Here is an 11099-nt window from a genome sequence, read left to right as displayed (position 1 = left end):
AACGCCTGACAGGTTGTCTGGCTGCTACCCGCTAGGTTGCCGAGACAGGCAGCTTGCTGCCCACCTGTGCACACTGGCGTAAAAAGATAAGAAAACCGCAGTGTTAGGAAGCTGCCGCATATGGAGCAGATGCACATTTGTCAGATCAAGTAAGTAACCACGTAAAAATTGTGACGATCTGAGGAACACAAAACTTCGACTGTATTAAATGTGCGCTGAATACGTAATGTACCTAAAGCACGTTGACAATACCATTGTGCGTACAGCAACTGTAGCATCGCAATCATTAATTGAAATAGAAGAATGTCGTTACACATACCAGACGTAGAAACTGTCTGCAATATCCCTTGCATTTCTCTACAAGTTACGGATCCGGTATGGTCTAGTGGCTAGGATACCTGGCTCTCACCCAGGAGGCTCGGGTTCGATTCCCGGTACCGGAATTTATTTTATTTTCAAGGATAATATAGAAATAACTGAGACATGCTATAAAGTGATACACAAACCTCTTTCAATGGATAACAGTTTAATTTCCTTTATTACTGTTTGGGAATGAAAAACTAAATCAAATTTTTTCTCACTATACGCTAAAACTTGTATCATACAGTCACTTGCAACGTTAGATTTCCGCACATGTACAAATACGTTAACTTTGGGGCTAATAAGAGCATGATAATTAATCTGTCCTTTGCCATATTCACACGTATTTTCAACTCTGTAGCCCCATGTTAGCAAACAGTTGCTACATCACTTACGCAAGCTCACCAGAGAATCCATTATTTTTTGGAAATTTGTGGTAAGGTCTTATGGGACCAAACTGCTGAGGTCATCGGTCCCTAAGCTTACACATTATTTAATCTAAATTAAACTAACTTACACTATGGGCAGCACACACACGCATGCCCGAGGGCGGACTCGAACCTCCGACGGGGGGGAGCCGCTCGGACCGTGACAAGACGCCTAAGACCACGCGGCTACAGCGCACGGCCAATTTATTATTTGTTTATGTTATTATTTAACCTGAGCTGATTAGGAATTTAATGGCCTCTCTTACATCAGGAGCGAGACATACAAAAATATATTACGTTTGTCAGGACAGCACATGTCGCAATCAGTATGTTTTATGTCTACCGATTTCGCTCTGTAATTTTACGAGAGCTAAAACATGTGAGATAATAATAATAAAAAAATCATGCTGGCAAGCATTACCAGAGAAACCTTAACAGGCACAAGTTCCAAAGTGAAGTTTATGGGAGAATTGTCTGAATCATTTGAAATCAAGACAGGCGTGCGACAGGGTGATAGAGCACCAATACTATTTAACTGCGTCCAGGAGAAGATGGTGAGAATCTGGAATTCTGAAGTTTAAAATCAAAGAATTAGCCCAATCTGTATAGGAAGAAAATCGGGAGGAATCAAAGTCAATTGCTTGGCTTTCGCTGACGATTTTGCAATACTTTCGGAGAACTTAGAAGAAGGGGCCATACAGATCAACCAGCTAGAAAGCATCGCTGGCAAGACAGTACTTAAGATATCGAAAGAGAAGTACAAATTCATGACAAGTGGCAAACATGGACCACAATTCTTTGAGATTGGACAGACTGAGAGGGTAAAAAAATTCAAATACCTCGGTGAAGCCACACAAGAGAACGGACTGGAGAAGGCTGCTGTGGGGGATGGGACCTCAAAAATGGAGAGAGCGTACGGATTAACTAAAAACCTTTGCAGCAAAAAGTGCATCTCTTGGAATGTGAGAATAAAGCACTACAGTGCTGCGGTGAAAACAGAATGCTTGTATGCCAGCGAATGCCTCTCAATGAATTACAAGTTGGAAAAGCTGGAGACAGTAGAAAGAAGAATATTACAGAAAATCTGGGGTCCAACACAGGTTAAACTGGCTGGAAACTTCGGTGCAACAATGAAATCAACAAAAAGGTGGAGAAAATCTTGGGTACCATCAAAACGAGGAGGTTATCATTTCTAGGACACCTGTACGGAATGGACAAAAGCAGACTAACCAAAAGGATATTCGACTACCTGTGGAAAAACAAGACAACGACATGGATTAAAGAAGCCCGTACAAATTTGGAAAGGTTCAACATTCAGGAGGTATACATTTCGGACCATAATTCAAAATATGGAAGGATTTCAAGTCGAAAGAACTAAGAAGACTGTAAGAGTCTGGACGGATGAACTGAAGCAACAGCAAAGCGTCCATATGAGGGAGTACTGGAGAAAGAAGAAACTTCAGACAAAGAAGAAATGAAATTGTAGCGTGATCCTAAGTGGTCAATTCGCATATAAAAAAAAAAAAAATCATGGAACTGGTAAGAATGATATTGATTAGATTAGCACATTTTGCTATTGGAAGAAGTGGAAGGGATAATGAAAGAGGAGAAGATTGAAATGAAAGTGAAAAGGGCTGTTAGAAAGGAAGAGAATTTCGAGAGAGAATTGTTTCAATAAGGGAGAGAGAAAAGTGCTGTAACACGCTTAAAAGGACGTTAGGCGTCCGAATAGCGGTGAGTGTTATAACGCCGGTTCCGCTACGGGGAGGTGCGGCGGTCTCAGATGGACTTAACGAAGAAGCTGGCCACTTTGGATGTGGTTTTTAGGCGCCTTCCCACATCCCGCTGCGTGAATATGCGGCCGGTGCCGAAGTCCAGCCTCAATTACACGATTTGCAAATATTTAGAATGCTTTAGCTCAGTTTCACATGAACAGCACTAACTGCTCCTGGGAGGAGGGAGTCAACAGGAAAGGGATCCGGTCAGTCCATAAACTAACCATGGCAAATCTTTTTGATAACCATGCCGACCCTACGCTGGTGCTGGAAAAAGAAGCAAAAGATGATTTAATGAACATCGTAATAAGGGGTGTTCAAAAAGTCTCTCCGCAGTGCCGTATGATTGTTCGCTTGCCAGGGCTACTTCCCTTCAAGTGGACTCTCCCAACATTCCACTGTTTCGTTTATCTCAGTCAGCGTCAGTAGCATCGTTGGTGTGTCTCGTTCGTGTCGACGTGAACGTTTAAGTTTAGTTCCTTTGTTCGTTTGTTTCGTTTTTGTCACTGTTAAAATGATAACCCTTGAAGAACGTGTGTTTTTAGTCGAATAAAAGTTCAAAGCTGGCGGTAAATACACAGTTTCAGTTCGTCAAACATTTAATTCAGTTTTGCCAGAGACAAAACTCCCACATCGCGATACTGTGCGAGATTTGATTAACAAATTTCGAAGTACAGGTTCAGTGACAGATGCACCAATGGTCGTCCTAGCGTTTTGTCTGAGGATAAACTACTCGATATTTCCGATAAAATGTCCACGAGTCCGAACAAGTCAGTAAGAAAACTTGCCCAGGAAATCGATGTTAGCGTGGGAACGGCCCACACAGCTGTAAGGAAAAAATTAGAACTTTTCCGATACAAAGTGACAGTCGTGCAAGAACTGAAAAATACTGATCATGGCAAGAGAGTGCATTATTGTCAATGGTTCAAAAATTTTGTTCAACAAAATGGAAGGGATATTCTTAATGAAACGTTTTTTACTGATGAGGCATCGTTTCATTTATCCGTGTACATGAACTCGCAAAATTCTCGTACGTGGAGTACTGCAAATCCATTGTGTATTCATGAGGTGAGAGGTGGCATGCCTTTACGATGCACACAGTGACTTGCCCCCTCTCATACTTATATCTTACTCTGAGTAATTCGATTTGAGGAAGTATGGCCGAGTATTGTCATTACAAGGCTAGTATTGAGAACTCAGAAGATTTTCATCTCTAATTGCATGTGGTGAAAAGTTGCTATTTCCTCACACGCAGACTTCCCACGCAGCGTCTCTCATCACCCGGGTGGTCCGGTGACAGGCGGGTACCGCTGATCTTGAAAGGGTTAAGCCGACAGGTGTGAGGGAGTCGATTGGATGTTATCCAGATGTCGACATTGTCATAAGAGTGGGAGCGACACGCCCACATGGGCCTGAAGGAGTGGCTGGGGCTAGAGATTCTGTTACTTTGCAGAAACTTAGTGAAAACACTTTCTGACAGGCTACAAGCGAGGCGTGGGAATGGCTTGTGTTCCCAGGCCGTCTTGGCGGGCAAATTCCCGCGTTTTCTGCAAAATCATAACTGTGATTGGCTGGCTCAGGGGATAGCTCCGTGACGTAGCAAAATCGGCGTAGAAATCGGCGCCAAGTATCTCCATTGGTGGAATAGTAGTGCTTCGGCAATAGAGTGAAATTTTCCGCCGGTTTGCGAGTTGCTGATTGGAACATTTAACCACAACCACTGTCATGGTGGTGGGAATGTTCTGTGTTCTGCTTGTAAGGGTGCTCTTGACAGAGTCGGCTCTCGCCTTTCGGTCGGAGTAGGTTACAAGACTGAACTCTCGCTGCTCTAGACAGCGTGCCTTCCGTTGGCTGTCTAGTATATTTTCATTTAATTGTAACTGCTTGACGAAGTTGCTGAAGTTTCGCCTTCAACGTAACTTTTCGAGTACAGTTGGCATTTGAGCGTTCTGCGTACAAGCGGTCTATGTTGTCTGTATTGAGCAGTTTTGGCTAAGGTTGACTGTATCGGAGTTACTGTGTGACTTCGCTTGTTAAAATCACTCATTGTACCGTCAGTGATTGTGTAGTGAGCCTTCTTCGTCTCCCTCAGAGGCGTATTTGTGTTGCTAGGAAGTCTTTGGTATGGAACAACCAGACCAGGATAATTTGTTTCGGGCTATACTCGCGACATTATCATCACCACGACGGGACGTCGAAGCAACCAGCCATCGCCTCCGGTACGCCAGATCGTGTCCTTGCAGTTAAGAAGACAGCTTGGTAATGTAAGTCCGCTGCACCGGCAGATTAGGGAGTTTTCCTCTCAGCAGAACGCGCCTGTTCCCGTCTTTTCTTACGTGGTTCTGTCTTGGATGTTCAATGTCTGAGTTCTCACTACTGTAGCAGCAATTAATGTTGGGTTGGCTGGGTGTTTCTCTTAAGATTTGAGTTGCAAGGTACTGGTTCCACATACCACTTGGTCATAAATGTCACAATCTAGTTTAGGGACAACTTCAACTTCACAGCATTTATTTGAGTATCCAATTTGACGTATTGTAAGTGTTTCATGTGTTTTGTTTATTATTTTGAGTTTAGTCATAATAAATCAAATTGTTATTTTGGACAGAGCTTTCATTCTGTTGATCGGTAGAGCAACACTTTCATTTCTCATTACATTAATGAACCTTTCCTTTATCAAATTAACTGCTATGAAGTTAAATTATTCCAGGTGCCAAACTCTTTTCTACTCCACTCGCAGGGTCGATTACAGTCAGTTCACGTTTCTTCTTAATCCATATGCAAAAGTAAAAGTCGCTGTCAGAGAAGGGGAGCTTAGAGCATCATTTCCATATGAAGATTCTAGAAGAATTTAGTGCTAAATACACTGCTAGCCCCGGCACCTCGCGGAGGGACCACTTCTTTCTGTGAAAATAGGAGTTTGGATTGCAATTTCTAGACGTCGGATTGTGGGTCCCATATTTTTCAACAAAACGGTAAACGCACAACGATACTGCAGTGATATGCTGTACTCATTCATAGGAGAACTTGTGTTAAGCGAAATACTGAACGGTTATTTTCATCAAGATGGTGCAACCGCGCACACAGCTCGCGTTTCAGCGTCACTGCTTGCTGATGTTTTTGGTGATCGCATATTTTCACAGGGACTTTGGCCTCCACGATCGCCTGACCTAACACCATCTGACCAGGTTAACACTAGGTGGTTTTTTCGCAATCGAGGCGGTTTCTAGTTTTTTAATATAGTTTTTTAATAAGTTACTGAACAGTTCAAAGAAAACTTGAGTCTCATCACAAATAGGTTCCCTACTCATACAATTATAGTTGGCAGTGACTTCAATCTACCTTCCGTATGTTGACAAAAATACATTTTCAGACCCTACTGTAGATAGAAAACAACTTCTGTAATTGTTCTAAACGCTTTTTTAAAAATTATTTTGAACAATTAGTTCACGAGGCCATTCAAACTGTAAATGGTTACGAAAACACACTTGACCTCTTAGTCACAAATAATCCTGCGCATAACGACGGATACAGAGATTAGTGAACACACAGTCGTAGCGAGGCTCAATTCTGTACGAAAGAAATTCACCAAAACTAAGCGCGAAATAGATCTATTTATAATAGCAGCTAAAAATTCCGTTGTTCCAAGAAGTACCAAATAAATTAATAAGAGACGGAACTGATCCCTCATGGTACACAAAACAGGACAGCAAGCCGCTGCAGGAGCACTGAAAAAGGCAAGTATAATTTAGAGGAACGCAAAATCTCCAAGATTGGCGAAGTTTTACTGATGCTCGAGATTTGGTGCGGATTTCAATGCGAGATGCATTTAATTGATTCCAGAACGAAACTCTCTCTAGAAATATGGTGTAAATTCCGAAGAGATTCTGGTTCTATGTTAAGTAAAGTAGCGGAAAAGCTCAGTAAGCGATGAGGAGGAGGAGGAGGAGGAGGAGACAAGAGACCCAACCTTTCGGAGCAGGTAAAGTCGTGGCAAATGTCCGGCGTGGCACACGTCCGCACACCGCCTGGAGCGCTCTCACCTGTGCATTACTACTACAACGCCGTCACGTGACCCTACTCTGCTCGGGCGACTCACGGCCGTGAAGTGGAGTGCAAGTGCCAGTCGGTCGTACGGAATGAGTTCAGGAAGATGCGTCGATTGCGGGACGCGACAGAATGGAGCTATGGAGTACGGGCGCGTCCGTGACCACGCAGGGAACGATGTGTCACGATTTGTTGCAGTGTCGATGTGGACGGTCTCCACAAAGTGGTGTACCATAAGGAGCCACAAGCAGCAAGGCATAGGAATAGTGGTCGGAAAAACATCACAGTCGCCAGGAAACGGAGACGAGTATCAGGCCTTGTCAACGAGAGCTGCTGTGAGTAAAGCAGGTCCATCTCAACCAGTTGTCGAGCGAACATCGCAAAGAGCACTGCATGCAGTCTATATCTGGAGTCAGGTACCTCACGAAATGCCGTCGCTCTCAGCGGCACACGAGGATGCACGTGTCCAATGGGCCAGACAGCTCAGAAGCTGGACAGGAGCTGACTGGCGGCCTGTGCAGTGTGTCTCGGCGAGTCGCGATTTTGCCTCTTTCCAGATGACGGATACACCGAATGCCCGACGAGGCATTTAACCTGCAGGGTGCAGTGCAAGTTGGACATCACTGTGTGGTTTTGGAGACATTTCTCGTCCCGTGACTCGGTTCCACTCATTCAAGTTACCGTGGAATGAACTCGGTGACCAGTAATGCCCTTTCTTCTACATCTTCATGAGAGGTACGCTGTGGACGCTCCCGCCTTCCACGATGTGTTCCTGGTGTGGTGTGCGCTAACTCATCCGATCTTAATTCTATAAAAAGCGTCTGTGGCTATCCGTAAGGCTTGTGAAACATAGCAATAGACATCACTGCAATCTGGCAACTGTACGGCATCTAATCATCAATGAGCGGCTCAACCTGGATGTGGCACACGTGAACAAGCTTGCAGACACTCTTCTTCGACGGACTTCAAGGACAGAGGTGACGTAACACGGTAATACGATGACGTCTCCTGAAGGCTTACTATGCGGGTTGTAAACGACGACTGTTTACAGCGTACCGCAGTGGTGTACAGAAGGTCGAGAGGAAATGTCTGAGCCAGGACATTTCTGGTCCGTCAGGTAGGGAAATAGCCTCGAATTGGCCTACAAAAACCGCGTAATGTACAGCGCATGCGCGTCGCGCGAGATCTTCAATATTCTCTCGCTCTCTTCCTGCAAACTATTAGTCGTAGAGAAACAAGTAACACGACCAGAGCGGGAATCCTACCCGCACGTGGTTGCAGCGTAATTTTGTACTGGGATATGTGTTCACTAGACGCTGTGGTTTTCGAGTTATTCAACAAAAACTTCTCACCTTCAAACGCGCCCCCCCCCCCCCGCCCCCCGCTCCCCAAGTCTTGATGGTACTCCCTCCTACGACTGCTCAAGAATATACGACTGCACGATTCGTTTCCCATATTCGACGTTTTTTGTCTTCACTGACTGGGCTGTTGCGCCACATGCTTGTTCTTCCACCTACAGATTTTAAAATAGACGTTTATGTCGATTTTACCTCGCAGTTTTGTGAAATTTTAGCTGCATAAAATTAAGAATTACATCGTTTTCTTTGTCTGCCTTCTTACTACGACACTACTGTGTTTATAAGGGTTAAGTTTACGTAGAATTGTAAACGAAATCAGGTTTTGCATAAAGTAGCCGACTAAGCCGGTAGCGTAATAGCCATGGAAAAAAATAATTAAAAAGCGAGTCGCAAGTAGGACGAGCGCACTCAGGGTTCCGTATATACTTAATTATGTGTGCAGACAGTTCACACATTCCGGAAATGGAGAATCTCGACGATTTTTGCATGTTATCGACATCGATACTGGCAAAATATCGGTGCCAGGAATTCCAAGAATTTCCAGTTTGTTTTTGTTATAACTATGAAGTCGGATAACAATTAAGAGAGGAAATTTTAACTCGGTTAGAAAACAACGGAAGAAATTTTTTTTGATGTTATATAATTAAAGATTAAGAATTTTATGAGTTTTTCCTTTACTGGTGCTGTGAAACCTCGCTTCTCGCCAAATTTCATGATTCTGGGTCAACGGTAGGGTTTGATGAGTGACTTTGCTAGTGCCAAAACTATGACATAAATGGTTGTATGTTTTGATTGCATTGACTACGAAGCTTTAATTTTTTACACCGCCAAGGGACCATAGACCTTAATTTGTGAGATACATTTCAACTTGATGCGTCTCACCGTTCCTCAGAAAAAGTGCTTTTAACTGTCCGACTGACGGACGGCCGGACAACGAGGTGATCCTATATCTGTTCCATTTTTACCAACTGAGGCACGCTACCCTAAAAAGGTCGAGTATGGGAAATAATTTGTGTAGTCGCTAATTTTTGTACGGTGGTATGAGCGTGTGTCATTCGAGAGATACTGAAAATCCCGACTCGTGGGGGTGAGTGCGGGAGAGGGGCTGCATGAGAAGCTGACTTTTGCACGTTTTCCTGGAATATCTCGAAAACCGCCACCTGTAGAGCAAACGTATGGCAGTACAGAATTAAACTACATTCAAAAAAACTATCAGTTTAGTAAGTCACAGCTGCAAAATACTAACGCGAATTCTTTACAGACGAATGGAAAAACTGGTAGAAGCCGACCTCGGGGAGGGTCAGTTCGGATTCCGTAGAATTATCGGAAAGGCAACACTGAACCTACGGCTTATCTTAGAAGCTAGATTAAGGAAAGGCAAGACTTAGAGAAAGCTTTTGACAATGTTGACTGGAATACTCTCTTTCAAATTCTGAAGGTGGCAGGGGTAAAATACAGGGAGCGTAAGGCTATTTACAATTTGTACAGAAACCAGATAGCAGTTATAAGAGTCGAGGGGCATGAAAGGGAAGCAGTGGTTGGGAAGGGAGTGAGACAGCGTTGTAGCCTCTCCCCGATGCTATCCAATATGTATATTGAGCAAGCAGTAAAGGAAACAAAAGAAAAATTCGGGGTAGGTATTAAAATCAATGGAGAAGAAATAAAAACTTTGAGGTTTGCCGATGACATTGTAAGTCTGTCATAGACAGCAAAGGACTTGGAAGAGCAGTTGAATGGAATGGACAGTGTCTTGAAAGGAGGGTATAAGATGAACATCAACAAAAGCAAAACGAGGATAATGGAATGTAGTCGAATTAAATCGGGTGATGCTGAGGGGATTAGATTAGGAAATTAGACACTTAAAGTAGTAAAGGAGTTTTGCTATTTGGGGAGCAAAATAACTGATGATGGTCGAAGTAGAGAGGATATAAAATGTAGACTGGCAATGGCGAGGAAAGCGTTTCTGAAGAAGAGAAATTTGTTAACATCGAGTATAGATTTAAGTGTCAGGAAGCCGTTTCTGAAAGTATTTGTATGGAGTGTAGCCATGTATGGAAGTGAAACATGGACGATAAATAGTTTGGACAAGAAGAGAATAGAAGCTTTCGAAATGTGGTGCTACAGAAGAATGCTGAAGATTAGATGGGTAGATCACATAACTAAGGAAGAGCTATTGAATAGGATTGGACAGAAGAGGAGTTTGTGGCACAAATTGACAAGAAGAAGGGATCGGTTGGTAGGCCATGTTCTGAGGCATCAAGGGATCACCAATTTAGTATTGGAGGGCAGCGGGGAGGGTAAAAATCGTAGAGGGAGACCAAGAGATCAATACACTAAGCAGATTCAGAAGGATGTAGGTTTCAGTAGGTACTGGGAGATGGAGAAGCTTGTACAGGATAGAGTAGCATGGAGAGCTGCATCAAACCAGTCTGAGGTCTGAAGACCACAACAAAAACAACAAATATCCTACGAAAAAGTTCCTTTTAATTATGTCTAGAGGACTAATAGTTGGCGCTAAGAGAGCGAGAGAGTGTTGAATATCTGGCACGATGCCGATAAGGTGTAGCTTAGGAAATTTTGGAGCGCAATCAGAGATTGTTTCGCAGCTCGATAGACCACAGAGGTCCTTTATCAAACCTGTCGTCCCGATTTCCTCGACATTACTGTGGTAGTTGTAATATATTGTCGTTTGCAACCTGTATAGCAGCTAACGACATGTACCCGGCTGTTAAACCGTAGACACTTTAAGCATACGATACCTGAGCCGTCAGAGCCCATATAATAAGTAATACAAGGCGAGTACAGGTTAAATACTACGATAAGATGTTGTTATCTGCCTTACAGTACATTTACGTTCCAAGGAGAAAATAATGTTGCTGACCAAAGTCAAAGTTACAAGAAACATTTGTGAGGTACGCGGGTTATACACAAATGAAAGATGAAGCATTCGCTCGAAGCACACATTGTAATCTCACCACAATAAAAGTCAAAAAATGGTTCAAATGGCTCTGAGCACTATGGGACTTAGAACTACTTAAACCTAACTAACCTCAGGACATCACACACATCCATGCCCGAGGCAGGATTCGAACCCGCGACCGTAGTGGTCGCGCGGTTCCAGACTGAAGCGCCTA

At 43.5% G+C, this 11099-nt stretch overlaps 1 non-coding gene across 1 annotated transcript; it reads left to right on the top strand.

The window, feature by feature from the left end:
- Positions 1 to 371: 371 nt before the first annotated feature.
- Positions 372 to 443, top strand: Trnae-cuc. Its single transcript has one exon. It is a non-coding gene; the product is annotated as a tRNA-Glu (tRNA).
- Positions 444 to 11099: the final 10656 nt, after the last annotated feature.

This window comes from Schistocerca piceifrons, chromosome 9, assembly GCF_021461385.2.
Source record: "Schistocerca piceifrons isolate TAMUIC-IGC-003096 chromosome 9, iqSchPice1.1, whole genome shotgun sequence".
Taxonomy (NCBI): domain Eukaryota; kingdom Metazoa; phylum Arthropoda; class Insecta; order Orthoptera; family Acrididae; genus Schistocerca; species Schistocerca piceifrons.
The sequence above is the reverse complement of the archived record's forward strand: the minus strand, read 5'-3'. Positions and strand labels throughout refer to the sequence as shown.